A 19,076-nucleotide genomic window follows, 5' to 3' on the forward strand; every position below is an offset into this window, starting at 1 on the left:
AAAATGGCTTGGGCTAGAATCAACATGATTTCACTATTCGAGTCTGTGAATATCTGCATCTACGCTCCAATACACTTCAATTTTACATAAATGCTCATAATTCAAAATCACCTGAGCTAAATGTAACTAAACGTTGCACATATTCAGATGGCCAATCCAAGCTTTGTTGAGCAGTCTCAAGATGTTTTGACCTTAGGGGGCGCTACAAATACAAAAAGTATATTTGTCATTATACACTACACGGATGTGTGCGCAATTCAGATCACACGATCTAGGGTCATGTCTCAGTTAATGCCTAAAATTTGGCAATGATTGATTACAGTGGGTCTCGCCTATATTAACAAATAATTTTGTTTTGCCATATCACATTCCAAACTTCCAAAAGATTACAATCAATCATCCGTACATCTTACAGAGCTGAAATTTGTTCAGGACATCCTCTGCATTGTGACCAAACGTTGTCTCGCTGCAACCTATGATCCATTAAGAAGTCCATCACTATATTTTTCAAAACATGCAAAATCAATTAACATCTATAAGTTCAAAAATAATTATTCAAATGCTACCAAAACTGACACAGGCATTCTTTCGACAGGAAATATCATTTTCAAAAGGGTTCAGTTTGGTCAAATGGTGAGTCCATAGTGATTTTCAATATTTTAAACCACATATTATAAAACAGGGTGAAATTTGAATCATCAATCCCGACTATGATGAAACAAACAATCTTTCACTGTTGAGCTAACCCTCCGATCAGCCAAGGAAACGGGAGGCTGCCCCTGCAGTCAGGTGTGATCCACCTGTTTCAGTGGAAAACAAACTGTTTGACTCTTACTACCTGCAACTGTAGGTGAAGTGACTCCTCGTCATAACAAACCTCCGTCTGCCTCCACCTCCTCTGCACTACTGCAGTGCTGATCTCTGTGTGAACTGTTTCATGTTCCACTTTCTCTGCTGCTGGTTGTTCTCCAGTGCTGAAGATAGTCCAGTGGTCTACGAACGCCGCTTCAGAGTAAGAAAGGACAACAAGGGGACGGCAGTTTGAGTCCCGGCATCTTTCAGAGACAGACAGCATGTAAGTGCAAGTGTGTTGAGAACCTAGTTTGCACACAGCTCAGCAGATTGAGGGATTTTTGTTATTGGTTGATGTTAATATGTTAGCAGTTAGCTCATTAGCTCTCATGCAGAATATTAAGTGGTACTTTTTTTTAAGTCCATCCTTACAATTAAATAAACTGTTTTTAGATACTTGACTGTGAAAATGCTTTTTAAAATCAGCTTTATTGTTAATTTTACTCTTGAAAAGATTCAACTTGTACTTGTTTTGGTTTTTTTTGACCATTTATGCTTGTAAATTATTAAAATTTGATTTAATATTTACCAATTTCTTGGATTTCTGTCTGAACTACCAAAAACTTTATCCACCAAAATTGAAATAATACATTTTTAAAACATTATTTTTAACATGAGATAATGCAGCGAGCCCCGCTTGCTGTTAATTGCCTGAGTCTGGCAGCAGAGGACAATTTATATAATGATATATATATATATATATATATATATATATATATATTATATATATTTAAATGTATATATATTTCATCATAAACCTGACCCGATGGTAGCACTTGAGGAAGATCCAGAGAGGCAATATGAATGGGTAGGAAACCTCACAGCAGTCCATCCAACAGTTGATGAAACACTTTACTCAAAACTTGAAATGTCAACCTCACGGTGGCTCTGGATGAAAACTCAGAGGATCTTCAGAGTCAAACAGAGAGCAAAACTTAAGGACTTATCCTTAACTTGTTCCAACAGCCCTTCATCAGTCTGGTAAATGTCTACATCATTCACACCAGGAAAGCTGTTACTAAGATTATTTTCATTATCAATTCATATGCTGCAAACGTTCTTTATGAACTGAGGAATTCTTTGCTTTATAAAAATGACTGGAAATAATGAAAAAAAAAAAATATGTTTTCAGTACTATTAAACAAATAAAAACAAAAAAAATATGCACCTTTGAAAACTGAAATATTAGTCATCTTGGCAAGAAAAAGTCAGAGAAGCACTAAATCGACTATCAAACTAGGCTCCAGGTCATTTTTTTTTTTTTTTTAACTAATTGATTAGATACAGTTCAGCACTACCCCATACCCAACAGAGAAACACCAAAAATGACTTTAGTATTTGTATAATATTTCTATATATATAATATTTACTTCCTGAGGAGTGGCCTATTGTAACTGCTTTTCCAACAGAAAAGGTGTTTCTCAAAGGGCCCCAGCTTGTGAACCAGCACAACAATACGGCGGACCTCGTGTTGGTAAGCGCTTAGCATCTTATTACAAATATTGACTTCAGTCCAAACAAGTTACTATACATGAGACAATTCTGGATGCTGTGCAGACATAGACTGTCCCTGCGTTCTGATATCCATCCTACCATACTATTTAGGTATGCCAGAAAAAGATTTAGTATCTCCCAATACTTAGTATGTTAGACGTAGAATGCCAAAAGCACCAGCATGTTCTTCTGCATCCGGTCGTATTTTGCAGTATGCAGGCCGGCATGTTACTCTGGCTGTTCTGACTCATAATCTTCTGCGCGGTGGAAGATCAATAAACACACTGTTGGCTTCTGTGCAGTACGGTAGTAGAAAAATAAAGACTTTTGTGCATTGCTCTGCAACAGCTGCAGCTTTGTCTTCGACGCATTCTTTTGTAAATTCTTCATGTCGGTAGCCATGATGGCGACTGTTGAGAGCGGAGAGTGGAGAGTGTCTAGCATTTCACACTCATTTTTTTGGACCGTTTTGAGTGCATCATCTGAGTACTTGTAGTGCACTGCATGTTTCCATACTTCTCAGTGCGAGCACACTCATGCACTCAGAATAGTGAATGTTAGTATGTGAGCACGCCAATTTGGAACACAGCAAAAGACAAATGGTATGTAAAATGTTTTTATTTGCAAACCTTTTCTATTGCTTTACTCTTTAAAAAAAAAAAAAGACACACCCAGTGACTTCAGGTCCTACTATTGTGAAGTTCCCAATGAGAACCAACGCTGCTTTATTTTGGTGGAAAGATGCAGAAGTGTTCAAATTTAGGTTCGCAAACCAGAATGGAATGTTGTGCATTGGTGGAAATGTCTCTTTTATGGGGAAAATAAGTACTGCTACTACTATTTCAATCAGGAGAGACTCGATTTAAGTGAATAGATAGAAAATGTGATTGACAAGCTAAGGAACAGATAGAAGTGCGAGGGATGTGATAATCTTTGGCGACTATACCCTATTGTGATGACATCAGATTTTAAAGGGGGGAAAAGCAGTGCGTAGTACAGGAAACCCCCCCTCGGGGTCTAGACACTGGTGGTGGTGGTAATGGAATGGAAATAAATTGCATATAATCTAGCCAAACCATCTAGCAGAACCATTCTCTGTGATGGGCGGCCAACTGCCTCAACCGGTTAGGGTGAGGGGAGATCGGAGAGAGAAAGAACAGCACAGGGAGACACAACAGTAAACTTGGGTAGGTTGGTGGTGGCCATGGCTACGGATCTGGATGACATAAGAAGTGGATACAGATGGGTGGAGGTGGAAGGGTGGAGGAGGGTCGCAGAGGGTCGCCCAGACCTGGCAGCTGATGGGGAAGAGAGAAGAACAGATTCAAAGTTCAAAGACAGCGATGAAACGATTGGCTGATTGAGATTGTGGCAAAATTTAATAGGTTTACCCAAAATGCCCACAATCAGGTGATTAGAAGAGGTGGGGAGAATGAAACATAAAGATAGTATTCCTGATTGACCTTGGCTTCATTACTACCTAAATATAAATGCAGATCACGAGTATTTGCAGTTACACATTTCATTCTTTAGGCTTTGTGCTTCAACACATTCAATATGAAATAGAATAATGGATACTACATTAAAGTACCAAGTCTCTGTTTCAATTGGAGATGGTTTACATCAATATAGAAGTAAGTGTGTGGAAAATAATGTGCTTTAGTGCCTTCATTTCAAGGGTTCAAAAATAATTGGACACTTGTTTCTGAGGCAGATGTGTTCTTCCAAAATTAGTTCTTTGAGGAAAGAGCTCACACATGGTTCAGAGTGGATCGAGAACAAAATGTGTCTGTCCAAATACTTGTGGTCTGGACTGTATCTGTGCATATGTGGACAATTCAACCTTGTCTGCACTCTTTTGGATCTCTTACAGTGATTTACATGAGCCCAGTAACTCTTGACTGCATTTCTCGTCTTTTGGCTCCATAATTACAGAATAATTGCCTCGCCATATCTTACTCAACAGGGAGTACTTAACCACTGAAACCGTGAAATAACAGACTGGGATGGGATGATCTGCTGAAGTTAACTATATTACCAATTCTCGCCTCCTCTCTGATGGGAGAATAGACAGGAGGGAGGAAGAGTCTGTGGGGAGAGAGCACTAGCACGCTCCACCAGTCCACAGCCTGTTCTTGTGTCTACACAGAGACGAGCACAAAGGCCCCAACCCACATGTGACGCTTTGTGGCCATGGACACAAGGAGAGGCTGCCTGTCTCAGAAAATAGAACTCAATTAACAGTTTTGCTGCAGGCATATTGGAACATTGTTTCATTAACGAGATGAATACAGTCTGATAATTACTTCATCTCAATTAGAAAAAAAAAAAAAAAAAAGGCTTCACTCCATATTGATTGTGGCTGATGAGCTTGAAGGTTAATTAGGAACGCAATTTTTCTAAAGTGTGTGCTGCTGTTGCGGGAGCTGTTTGTTGTTGACTTTTTGGTTCGGTGCAGGTCGTCCCGTCACAATAACAGGACTTGATTTTATTTGTTCAACAAAAGGTTGGCTTGTTTTTGCTGAAATAATCGGCTCCTCTCTTAACCTTGACTCCAGCTGGTGTTTAGAGTGCTCTGATCCACTAGAGGGAGCCGTGGTCCTGCTGAAAGTCTTTCACAGAGCCGCATGGGTGCTTGGGCTGCCTGAAACACCTCAGCAGGCCCCCATTAATGCACCTGTACAAAGCCAAATGGAACAAACTAATAGTGCATTACCATTAACAATACAAATTACACCATTAGGCACACTTGGCTCTCAGGCCTCAGGATAGCTATAAATAGTTTCACTTGGTCTTGGACAATTTGCTCTGTACTTGCATAATGACAGCACTCAAATTAATTCAAGGTGTGTGAATGGAGTTCCCGTATTGCTGCATAATGTGAAAGGGGACATTTGGGCCTTTTTTCCTTTAAAAGATTAAAAGATGGTTCCTATAGAACCACCTTTGCAAGAGGAAATGATCAGCAGCTCTAACATAGGTAAAATGTCTCCATTAAATCCCGTCAAGACCATTTGATCCTGTTATTGCTGAAGCTGTGTGCAGAATAATGACCTCTTTTTGTCAATGAAAGTTGGCTGGACTTCTAGAAATGGCCCTCTGGATTTGTTTTGGAGCCTTTTTAAGCAGACCATAGGAGACCCAGCACAGTTTTTTTTGCAGCTAGCTGACCTCAAAGTGGTTTCACTACTGCTCCATAAAACAAACAGAGCAGAGCAAAGGCAGCTTGACTGCCCCTCACTGGGACTGTGGACAGGACCTTTAAGCGCTTGGCCAAAGGGGACCATTATGTGTACTATTTTTCTCTGTTTTATGTAAATGCACTCTGCTGAAATGGAAGGTAAAATTAAGCCAGCATGTCAGAGGCACTGGGCCAAGAAAATCTCAAGTGTCCCTAATATTCCTACTTTACTGGAGCCTGGTGCAGATGATGGATTGCAGTTGATGGGGGGAGAAAATGATGGAAGCCATCACCATCACAAAGCATCGGCAGATTCATCCATTAATGCTTTCTTGCCTTCGAGCCTGTTACACGTTGACATTTGACAATGTGAAGAAGATAGCTGAACAAGACAAAGACTTTGAAGTCGTGCTAGCAGTAATGTAAGGCCACACAATGTTGTCCATGTGTGTGCTTATCAGGTCGTAGCTTTACATTCAAGTCACTGAGCTGAGTATCCATTTCCACAAGGGACAAATACCTGGAAATATTTGAAAAACCCACATGGTCATTTAACAAAACTCTTTGCTAGTCTGAGAATATTTCCAAAATACTCTAAAAATGCCTCCAGTGTTTAACTCTCAAGTAATCACTATTTGTTTTTCTGACACAAGGATTCTCAGATCTGTAACTCAAATGTGATGCTAATACATGAGAGGCACAAACTGGGGCGAGAAACATCAGCGCTTTGAGCGAAACGCTAACATCAGTCCACGAGCATGCAGGATTCAAAGTGAACTGATGGTTAGCGTGTATAATACTGAAGGCTATTTATGATTTCAGTGTTTTAGCACGCTAACGTCTGCTGATTAGCACTAACCACGAAGTACAGTTGAGGCTGGTAGGAATGCCGTTAGTTTAACAGGTGACACCAGAGGAAAAGGTAAGGTGTGTGAGTTCCATGGTCATCCATCAAACAGCACGCAGTGAACAGAGGGTTTTCTTGTCCAGATGGTTGCGGGAGTTTTTCAGGATTCCAGAAACACTGTCAGAACAGCAATACGTCTCGCTGAATGACCTGGGCTGTTCAGATACCACCAGAAGAAGCAGCTGCTTAGCACTGTGACTCAAATGTGACAATGCATCAATAATCAAGGTTAGTTGCCTGCTGTGAATATAGAAGTCATTTACCTGAAGGATTTCGAGCTAGAGCCGTTTCATGGGCTAAAAGTTAGGACGTTTCAGCCTCTGCTGCTTCCTGTGACTATTCTTCTTTGATGTGGTTTCGTCTCAGCAAGACAAAATGGCACGTGGTGAAACCATCTTTTTGATGCACTTGCGGGTGGAGGGAGATGTCCTGTAGCAGCCAGCTGATGTACAATAACAATCTGACTACGGCAGGAGTCGCAACTGAAGTCCAGTGGGACGACCTCTTATGCAAATGAGCTCCAGGCTTTTATAGCGTTTCGCCATGTGAGAGGAGGAGCCATGTATAGGGTTATATAAAAACGGCTGTGATCTGACGTAGATAGGTTGTTGTGAGGTAGATAGGTTGTTGTGAGGTAGATAGGTAGGGTTTTAGCCCCGCCTAAAAAAACCTGAGCTGAAGACGGGTGAGAAACTGTTTAACGGCCTAACTCCACATTTCAGTGCAACAAAGTTTAAAAGCTTTGCACATGCTTTCAGCAACTCATTTCACACGTATATAATGTATTAAGAAGCAAATCTTGGAATTTGCTTTACGGCATCTTTAAACTAGACGAAATATCCCTTTATCCAACAATCCATCCAGTATTTGTCGGATGAAAATGAATGAGTTAGTCCAGATATTGAGGCAGCTGTGACTCAGATGGTAGAGCAGGTTGCCCACTAATCAAAAGGTTGGTGGTTCAATCCTTGGACCTTTCTGTCCACATGCTGAAGTGCCCTTGGGCAAGACACGAAATCCCAAATTGCTCCTGATGGCAAGCGAACACTTGGAATTTGCTTGGCAGCTCTGCACCATTGGTGTGTGAATGGGAAACAGTGTAAAGCGCTTAGAGACCACCAAGGTGCAGACCATTTACCATGCTATTGACTTTGGTGATGCCGTGACCTTTCCTGTAGCAATATTAAAGTCAAAGGTCATCCTGTGGAGGATGTGAATTCTTTAAAATTTCGTGTCAGTTCATCCACGAGCTGTCAAGACATGTCACTTAAAACCACAAACATGGACGATGGAAAAGTGTAGGGATAACCAGAGTCAATAGGATTCATCTTCTGGGAACTGTGAATGTGTGCACAAACTATTGTGCCAATCTATTGTGTACATGTTCTAGATATTCTATTGGATAAGTGAGAACGGTGAGCAGGAGAAATGATGGAAAGTCAGTGGATTACGAAAATCATTAAGGTTCCTCCTCAATCCAACCATTAGTTGTTGCAATATTTCACCAAAAGACCGAGTTGTTTACCCAATTGTGCTGCTAGAGGAAAATTTGGGGCATCACTAAAATCAGTAGGATTCACCCTTTCGGGACAATGAATATCTGTTTAAGATTTTATACCAATCTATTGAGTGGATGTTGATCTATTTTACTGGATAAGCCCTCGGAGGAAAACGACATGAATTTCACATGAGTAAAGACTTCTGTGATCACGTGTTCACAATCACGTGTATGTGCTCATACACATAAGATGGGAAACGTGGTTTTGAAACATTTTAAGCCAATGTAGATTCCCATGTGAAAACCTTTCCACATATTTTCCCCATGTTATCAGACATGTGGTAAACATGTGTCATACATGTGATCACGTGTCCTATATGGAAAACATGGAGAATTCGTGTTTTTTCTGTAAGGTAGTGAAAACTGTGAGCAGGTGGGACTCCCAACTTTAATAGCCATCCAATAGTTGCTGAAATAATCACAAAAAAAACCCCAAATGTTTGGCCTGTGGATTCATCCTCTGGGGACCACGAATGTATGAAAACATTGTAATTCCATCCTGAAGTTGTTGACATATTTCAGTCTGGACCAAAGTGGTGGACCGACTGAACGGCTGACATGGCAAAAAACATGGCTGATAATGCTGATCACAGCCATTACTCTATCCAAGCAGTAATCTATGCAGGCATACTTCTGGTTAAACTATTACAGAGACAAGAGCTACAACTCGTTTTAAAGAGTCACTCTTATCATTTAAAAGGAATATTGTCAGGAAGATAAAGTAAAAAGCTTTAATCAGCCTCACACCCATCATTTACATGTAGAAGTACATGATGTAACACATAATGGACGTGAGCGTCTGAGCACAACAGGGAGGTTGACCCCATACAGGAAACTCTCTGATACTCTTAATTAGATTGCTGTATTGTAGTTTGACCTTGGTGGAAGACACTCTACACTACTCTGTCTCTCCCTCTCTCCCTCTCTCCCTCCCTCCCTCCCTTCCTCCCTCTGTATTTCTCTTGCTCTTGGTTGTGCTGGCAGGCTGAGAGAACATAGCGGAGCATGGGCATTTTCTCCTGGAGGGTAGGAGAGAAATGCAATCAGCAATTCAATCGTGGCCATTGTGTAGCAGTGCTGATGAGCTTTGCAGAGTAGATAATGGATTAAATTATTTATCCCACCCCTCCTCCTCCTCAGTGCTCATTGTTGCCTCCTCTTTGTGCTGCTACAGCGGTACATAGACGTAGGTTGAAGGCCTAGATCACTCGTTGCCTTTCATAGATCTAATTTTTCTAATTAGCGCTTGAATGCAGAATGGTCTCTCCTCCTTTTCCTCCTGCCTCCACCGATTCACTGACTCATTGTCAGATACATTCCATGAGGTGAGCATGTGAACCTATCAGCGTCCAATTCAATGACAGAGAATACCTCTGTACCACCACATCACCGTCCCTCCTCTTCTCATTGGAATGTTAAATGATTCAGATTATAACCTAATCAAGGACAGTTTCTTTAAATGAAAGAAGACTGCAGCAGCTGTGCAGAGCACCAGCTGATCTGGGATCAGGAACACTGCGAACAAAATGTCAGTCCTGTGTTTTCTATTATGTGGTGAACATAGGGAAAGGTCCTGGATACAGATCATTGACAAATTGAAACATGGACAAATCCATACATGATATTGATGAAAGAGGCCGTCATCCAGGAGCTCTATGTCCACTATGACTGAGCTCTTTGATGCACTGTGTTCATGTCTCAACAGCAGCATAAACATTTCAAAACAAAACAGTTTGCACTGGTTTAGTAAGAGAAGTAATTCAAATCATGAGCATCTGCCCAATCTGTACAATATAAAAAGGATAACTGAACAAAATTGTAAGTGCAATGAACACTGTACTGGAACTACATTATGATGATGCTTAACTGAAAATGAAGAAGCTCAGTGGCTGAAACAAGTGAGAGGTAATTAATCTGATTTAGAAAGTTGGAAACATTTGGAACTTCAATTGTGGAGTCACGAAACTGACAAAGGGCAGTAGCATATAGCATTTAATAAATGAAAAAAAAAAAAAAGATGAATGAACGATAAATAGATAGTTTGAGTTAAAAAAAAAAAAAAATGCGATAATTGTATAAACGTTTCCATTAACCACTACTTAGTTTGTAAATAAGAAAAAAAGATAAAGAATAAATAAAATACAAAACTATATATATATATATATATATAATTGTTCCACTGTTGACATCAGGCTTGGAAACGCAAAGCCAATACCGACCCGTTTTAGAGTGTTGACAGATGTTGCAAACTGTGGTCACACGTTCAAAAAGGAAAAAAAAACCCAACCATGTCTCACAAGCAGACCCAAGTGATGCCGACTCGTGTCCACAAACATTCCCTTTATTCTTGTTGTGGCCGGCAGAGGCTTGCATGTACTGTAAGTTCCACAGCAATGTGGCCTGCTTGTGTTACATACTTTTGTGGGCCGCCTCCCTGACAACTGGCAACAAAGGAGCCATTGAGCAGAGGCAGCAAAGAGAGGCTTTGATGGGTAATCTGCATGCGTTTGTAGAGGGGAAACTGGAGCTGGGTTAAAGGAAACAGGTGCAACTAATTACAATATCCTCAGTTCTCCTTACCTCTGGATTTCCTCCTGCTTTCTCTCCTTCTTTCATTTTCTTTATCACTCTTGTTTTCCTTATTGCAAAATCTTTTGCACGGGTAAAATTCCCTAATGAGACTCTACATCTCTACACACATATGCTGCAATAATGCAGAGCGTGCAGCTTCATTCCCTCCTTCCTCACAGGTCAGACATCAAAGTGGTGAGGTGAAATCTTTGAGGGAAGTAACAGGGAGACGTTTTAATTTAGTACTTTGTGCTGCACGTGTTACGGCTTTGTTCTTTACACGTCATCAACACGCTTTTCAACCTTTAATAACCTGAAAGGAGGATGACATGCTCCTCTGTATAATATGGCCTCTCTTTGTCAAAGCGCACATAGTCTGTGTGAACAACTACTACACACAACAGAAAAAAATATGGAAATTTGAGAGATTTCTAAAACACCTGGCCTTTTGTATTAACTACACTGTAGATATGATTTACAATATTTGAAGTATCAGCATTGTTTCTATTACAACTGAGGTCATTCTGTATAGACACGGTGGATATAAATTTAAAACATGATCCATGGTCAGGGCTTTCCTCCATTTTCCTCAGAGCTTGATTTGAGCGGAGGCGATTGCCCGAATCCATACAGATAAATCACAAAAATAAGCTGCTCAATACCTAATACATTATGAAGGAGCGTTTGGCATCATCTGTGGCATTTTTAAATCATAAGCAGATTTTTTTCATAAGTAGTAATAGGCTGATGTTACATTTGGCAGCATGTGCAGGAGGAGGGATTTCCATATTGATAGTTGATCCTGACATGAAATTGACATAAAATTGACCATTTGCTAGATGGCTTAGCAACTGATGGCGGGTCTGTGGAGCTTTGGGATTTCTCCCTATGCCGATCACAGTGTTTATGGGGCTGTAGTAAAGGCAATACCCAGTAACTGAAGACTTTGAAGGCGTGTCTTTTTATAGCCTTTACAAAAGTAGAAACACAAAGGCAAAAGTGCAAAGAATGGATCAAACATAGCCCGAATGTAAACTGTAAACGTTAATAGGCTAACAAGCTTATTATGTTAGGCAACAAGTTGGAAAAAGCCAGACGGTGTCATATTTACCGCACTGCCTGGGAGACAAATCTGGGTGGTTTTATATCAGGATTCACTGTAGCTTTAAGCAGCTTTCTAATGACTTGGGGAAGTTGACACTCCTGTTTTTCTGTAAGATTTCCAAACTGGATTATGTCAGAACAAAATTAATGAGTCTGATCTTTCATTTTTCTTTATCGCACTCCACATTATGTAATACTGGGGCTAACAAGCAGCTCACAAAAACAATGCTGTTCTTTTACTTTTGACTTCAACACGGGGTTTGAAGCTTTAGCTTCGGCTTTATTGAGCCAGGCTATATCCTGGTGTTTATTAAAGGCCCTGTTCCAGGGTCATGGGTGGCTGGGTTGTTGAGTCCCTTGAGATCATAGACTGTATATAAAAGTGAAGTCTGAAAAATGAGGCGAATGCGGAAGTGTCCGAAACCGCAATATCACCGTGGCTCCAAAAATCCACAGACTCCATTGACTCCCATTGAACTTGTCTCATGAAATACAAAGGCAATTGATTTTTTTCCGCGAGTTATTTTGGTATTGTTAGCTAAAGTCGCTCCTTCTTCATTAATTAGAAAATAAGCCTCAAAAAGCTGTGTTTTTGTGGCTGTTTCTGTTTGATTGACAGGCCTGTGGTGCAGTCAAGGTACAGCTATCGGTGGGTGGGACGTAGTATTGCTGGGTTTCCAATTAGATCATGTCAGATCCGCTGTTCGCTTCGCCCCAGCTCGTCCAAATATGTTCACTTCTGACTCCCAACTAGCAATATGGCGACAGCCAACATCTGAACTCGAGGCTTTATAACGGCAGTTCACAAACCAATGGGTGAAGTTACTGTTGGTTGCTGCTTGCTTGAGACCAAACCTACAGCCTGGCATGTAACTGCTGTACTTTGACTTTTTCTCAGCTTGTTCCCTATCTTAAGAGGCGTCAGATGGTTGGTCAGTTTGGCCTTTCCGCATTCAGAGGAGCTCTAGTCCGGGGCGTGTTAGTCTGGTAGGAGCTCAAATGAGGAGAAAGCATTTCAATGCTGGTCAAATGCATCCCTGGCCGAGCAACTAGCTTTCCAATTACTAAGCGAGCAACATTGCGATGCTACACAGTACCATCCCGAGGTTAGTGCATTCATAAGATAATCCTTAGTCACCATTCCTTGGTTAAGTGTAGCTTCTTATTGCTGATTGTTTTACTTGAGACTTTATATCTGAAAAGGTTTTATCTGAAAACAACAATGTGCACCTCATGCTAAGTTAGTGATAGATAGGATAGATATCAACAGTCTAGTAGAGTGACAAACAAAGTCAGTTTCATATCATGGGTGGCAGAGGTGGAAATGTAAATTACTTGGCTCAGTTCAGTTATTGGTTTACTAATCTCATGGAAAGATAAGGCAGAGAGCCTGCCGCCCTCTCAGTTACCACCGCTGCGTTATTAGCAGCTCAATCAGTGACTGGCTTTGTGCAGACACATGCTGTGTAAGTACACTTGCATGTTAGGACACTTACTTTTGTAGTGTGTGAATTTTGCTTGCTATTGCTATAAAATGGCTCATTAAGTTAACCGTCAAAAGCAAACTTCACTAAAAATGTTGTGGTTTGGAACACAGAGAAAATGGAAATGCTTCCGTACATTTCCCAAACAGAGGTCCACAAGTACCTCAACGACTGCTTCATTCAGAGCAGCTATAATAATAGCATACTTATTATTATGCTAATAATGTCGTGCTTGGGCCTTATGAAGGAAGTTGGGGTGCTTCGTCTGGATGTGCGTGGATGGAAATCACTTCACACAAAAAGGAATCTTTTGTTAATGAACTTTTCTTAGCTTCAGCAGGGGAGTACAGAACATACAGCCGTTAGTGAAGGTATATTCGCTGTTGTGGGCTCGAGCTTGTGCACAAACCAGCCACCAGGGGGCCAATCAAGATATTTGGGCTTCACTTCTGGGAGCTGTTATGTCATGCTTCCTTATATACAGTAACTGGGACATGCTAGACTTGAAAATTTAACTCAAGCAGAGTGATTAGTAATGTGGTAATTTTTTTAATGTGTAATATTTGGTTTTCAACTAACTGGCTTCAACATTGGCTGTGATATACAATAATTGCAGTGTTCATATGGATATAAAGCATTCATAATGTTCATGAGGAACACATTTTAAGATAATATTAAAATATAGACAATATTGAAAATATTTTAAAGTGAAGCTCATGTACATTAATGTAGTCCATATAAAACAATGTGAGTTCAGATGCAAAAATACGTTTTTTTTTTGTAAGTGCGGTGTCTTTGACATAAAAGCTGGATCAGGCCTTTAGATCTCCATCTTTTGTTGTACTTTATCTCGCATGTCTAGTCCTTGAGCTCTCCTTTTTATCAACCCCCTCATCAAAATATGGAGTTATTAATTTGCAGTTCCGTGTCATGCAGTTTCTTTTGCAGCAAATGCAGTCAAAGTCTTTCAATAAAACAAGGAGCTGAACTTATGTGGTTTCTCTTGTGTATATAGCAGAGCTAATACTTACACTAAGTCTTTGTAATCTTGGTGGATAAAGAAATGTGACTTTCCAAGGGGAAAAAAAGTGGTTATTTAATGATAGAGATCCATTCATGATGAGTGAGTCACATTAGGACAATTCAAAGCCTCCGAGCTTGCAACAACACATTCCAAAGTCTATGTTTCATGCAGGGTGCAATATCTCCTCCTGCCCTGCCACACCTCCAGCACAGATTAGCTCCATCGATGTGTGTGCGAGGGAGGAAAGGAAAACAATCTTGCACTAACAAAACCATTATTAGTTCATTATGAATTAGAGAGCCACATCTGCAACTGATACATGGCCAGGTGGGATTTGTAAAGAGAGTACAGTGTAGAGTTTGTTCCGCTAATGCATTATAAACACTGCGAGAACATGTGGCCTTTGAGGTTCTAGTTACTCTGAATATGGAGCTTGATGTTGCTCAGATATAATGTTTCTCACATGGGTCAACATTTTTGAATTAAACAATCTGGGATGAAACGAAGCGGCGCCCTTGTTTTTGCTCACAGACAGCTTTTATTCCTCACTTTGTCTGCTTTTTCTGCAGTTTCAGGACAGAACTTTCCCTTTCCTTTGTCTTTTTATGACCATAAAGACAAAAGAATGACTGCAGCTAAAGGACTCATTTTACATTTAGTCTCAACATTCATCTAAATTCCATTTAGCTTAGTTGTCCTGTCAACTGTGCAACTAGGAAGGTGGGTAAAAGGCCATTTTCCCAGGCTGCTCAAGCAGATTTTGGCTTGAAAGAGAAGCACCGCAATGAGAGAAAAGGGACATCAAAATTGGCCTCTTGTCATCAGGCCTCGGTATGATCCCCATTTGCCTTTCTCCGGGCAATCCGTCAGCAAGCCTTGATCAAAAAGGGATACGTCTTCCAGCATTCTCCCGTTCCAAGAGATGAGTGTCCCTCACTGTCCTGCTGCAAACACTTCCTGTGGCCCAGGAAGCCCAAAACAAAGGCCTGCCTCTTTCTCCCAAGCAGTGCGAGTGCAGAAAAAGAAATACAACTCATATTTATGAGATTATCTGGCATCTCGTGTTTCATTACAATGAAAGAAAGAATTGTTTCAGCCTCACAGAGTTGAAACATGTGACACCAGGAAATAGTTTGGTGCTGTTACTCTCTTGTCTGAGAGGAGTGTATTTTTTTGGCATGGGGAATAAGTGATGATGCTGTTCACAAACCAGTCTGACAGAATGGAATCAGCAGGGAACAAAAGCAACTTGCTTTTTGCTGGACTTACAAAAGATGCAATATAAATGGATTTACACTCCACACATAAGAACAAAAATGCATTTATCTTACTGCTCCCAGTACAATTTTTAAATGGTCAAAGTAAGTTTTGGATGAACTTTTCCTGAAGCAGCAGTCGCCTTAAAATGAAAGAAGTAGGTTTGTATCTGTTGGACTCTACACACCAGCTGGGAAAATCTCACTGCTGAAAAGGAATGAGTAATGTTTTTGCCTCCAAAAACAACCACTTTGCTCCCATTTGTTCCGCTAATGCTGCTCAAAGGCCAAAAACTAGACATCTGCGGTTGCAAGAGCAAAAAAAGAACATGCACGCTTAGCAAAACCTTTCCCATGATAAATAAAGGTAAAATATAGCCAGCCGCAGGGACGGTTGCCCTACCAGTGTTTGCTCTGGGTGCCCAAGTGACACAGTCAGACAAATTTGGCCTCAGTGGCATCATCAGAGGCAAATGCCCAGAGGTACACAGAAAATGAGATGGTCGGTGTAAAGAAAATGTCCTTAGTTCGACTTTGCTTAGTTTTGGGGACAACTCTGTACAATAGGGGAGAATCTGTGTGTTGATGCTGCTATAAGAGACATGAAGAGTCTCTTTAACACTTGTGAACTTAATATACAGTTACTTCAGGAAGCATTTAGAGCTCCTCACTTATGGCACTCATTATTGGGTTGAAGATTTTATTAAAAAAATGGATGCTTTTCTTCAACTCAGTTCTGACCAAACTTTTTACTTTACTTACTGCAGCTGAGAAGCGCCACATAGCATGATGCTACCACCACCATGCTTCACCATAGGGAAGGTATTAGCAGGTGATGAAGAGTTTCTGGTGTTCACCAGACAAAGTTTTTGGAGTTCTGTTCTGCCCAAAGAGTTCAAGTGTTGTTTCACCGGACATGAGAATTGTTTTCCTTAGCAAGCGTAGCATCCATTTATTTGCTCTGCCATAAACCTCTGATTGATCTGAGATAGTCATCAGGTGGTCCCATCTTTGCAGATGCCGAAGCTCTGTTGGAGTGAGTGTTTTTTTTTTTTTTTTTCAACGTTAGAAACATAGCTAGTTGCAGTACAAGCGAAAACAAACAAAAAACAGGGTTCTGTTTCGGTGGTGATGGACGAACAACAGCTGTTACAGGTGCTTCCAAGAGACATAACTTATTGAAGAATGTATTGCTTCACTTGACTACAAACTATACAATCCACACTGATTGGAAATCTACACACAAAGCAGCGAATTTTCCTTTCAACCTGTCACAGTCGTCAATATCCGGTACTGGCTGGTGACAGCCTAAGAGTTAACTAACAGATCTAGATTGGGAATACCAATTTCTTTTTACCGTGATGAAATGACAAGTGTGTATGTTGTGCCACCAAACACAAGCAATGACTAAAAAGAAGAAATCTGAAGCGGTATCACAACACAGACGATCAGAAATTCAATGACAGCTACCCATCAAAGAGAACAATCTGTGCTCGGAAAGTTGACAAGCTGAAATCAGAGTTAGAGACCAAGCACTTGCTTTTCACAAAACCTGCTGCTCGAAATAATGTTGCTACTGAAGCATCATCTCGTGTAAGTCCCCTTTTGGTTGAACACAAGAAGCTTTTAACAGATTTGTGATTTTCTTTTTTTCAAGACAGCAACAGCCATTACAGCACAGACATCAAAATCTCACTTAGTGGTCTACCACTTGGCCCTGGAACGGTGACAAGAAGAGTTGAGTGACAGTAAGAGGTTGTGGATCTACAAGTGTTAAAGCTGTTGTCAATCCATTAATATTTTTCGCTACAGTTTGATGAATCCCTGGATGTAGTAGACACAGCTCATGGCTTTGCAGGATTCCATAAAAAAGGATGAGTTTCTCACTCTTTTTCACTTACTGGAGAGACCAAGAGTTGAGCTTAATTCAAGTGTCAACCCACCATGACGTCACCTCATGGTTTGTAACCTGATGTCTTTAAAGCCTCGAGTCTGGCATTTTCACCGTCGTCATTTCTTTTGTTTGTACTGTACCACACTGTTTGTTAGCGAATTGTAATGTATTTGTAAAACATATTTTGTTTATTTGGCAATAAATTAGCTCCATATTAGGGCCTACATTGAATCCACTTACTTCTGTAAAATGATTTTATTTTTTTTTTATTTTTTTTCAGAAAATAATCAAAGCACAGGAGCCGCCTTACAGATACCTCGCAGACTGCCTCAGACCGGCTGTCTGTAGCTGTGAGTCAAAGTACAAAGCACTCAGACAGATTCAGTCACAGCCATTACTCTGACTTGAGTGAGCAACATGACTACAGCAGTTTTTCCTTCTGATGACAGTAAAAAGTAAGAAACGTGATAATGTACTCAGAACTGATGTACTAACTTGCATGACGCTTCAGTAGATAAGCATAACAGTAAACAATGGCACCTCATATGATATACTTAAGTGTGTTGATTTGTTTTTCTTTGTTGTCTACAATGAACAAAATAATGTCCTCATACAAATGAGAAAAATGCAACATGCCTGTATTTTATTTGTTGGAATGAAATTATAGGGAACTTTGAAATGGAGGCATGATGGCAAAAGTCTTAAACAAGACAGCTATGGCCTGTTTGATGTGCTAGTTACCGTGTTTTCTTGCTAGCATAAATTTGAAAGTTGGAACAGAGCATTTTGTGTTATTCAAATACAACTGGCCTAAATGAAAGGCCTCAAGTTGGAGACTTTTTCTCTCAATGCTTCAATAGGCAGCTCTTTTCTTTCACTGAGACCGAGGTCAAGGATCTTGGTCTTAGAAAGGTTGGTGACTGTTGCTCTATACCATGTGACCATGTGCTGGTGGGTTAAGAGGCAGCTGCAAAGTCTCAACAATTTCAACAAAAGAAAGTACAGTTTGAATTGGGGGAAGGATGGTAATTAACATGTCATGTATTTTCCTTAGATTTACATTAAAGATGGTAAATCTCATCCCGTTCATGTAAAGGGGTAAATGTACAATGAGGTAAGGCTGCAGCACATATTTTCCGTGAAGGGGGGCTGAATGACGCGGTGGGTCCATTTGGTGTGCAGAGGTAAGATGTTTATTTTCCATAATCAGAAGCTTTCCCTCAATGGTATTCATTAAGAGAGTCATAGCAGAATTCCTTTTTTGACTCTGATGTGGCACACATAAGGTCTCCTGATGTCCATTGACCACTTGTGTGTGTGTGTGTGTGTGTGTGTGTGGGGGGGGGGGGGGGGTGGTAGTGGTGGGTGGGGGGGTGGGGGTAAAGTTGACATACTAAAAACAACCAGGCTCTATACACAGGGGGATGTGCAACCGCAACCACAATTACTTTTACTCAGGTACTGTTCTTTTTTATTCTGTTTTTGGGTACATACAGTATGTTCAAATTGAGTTTCACTTTATACATCCACCCAACTACATTTCAAAGGAGACCATTTAAAGGAATAGTTTGACATATTGTGAATTATGTTTATTTCCTCTCTGGCTAAGAGTTAGACGAGAGGATCAAAACAACTCTCATGTCTTTATGGTAAAAATTAAACAACCACAACAACAGGGGGCCTACAGCACCACAGTTCTTGTCCAGGAGCAGTCACTTCCTGGAGTTTTTGCTTTTCTGCTCGTGGCAAAC

The sequence above is a fragment of the Embiotoca jacksoni genome, unplaced genomic scaffold (genome assembly GCF_022577435.1).
Source record: "Embiotoca jacksoni isolate LCO1_2020_lvr unplaced genomic scaffold, fEmbJac1.0.p SCAF_16, whole genome shotgun sequence".
In the NCBI taxonomy this organism is placed as follows: domain Eukaryota; kingdom Metazoa; phylum Chordata; class Actinopteri; family Embiotocidae; genus Embiotoca; species Embiotoca jacksoni.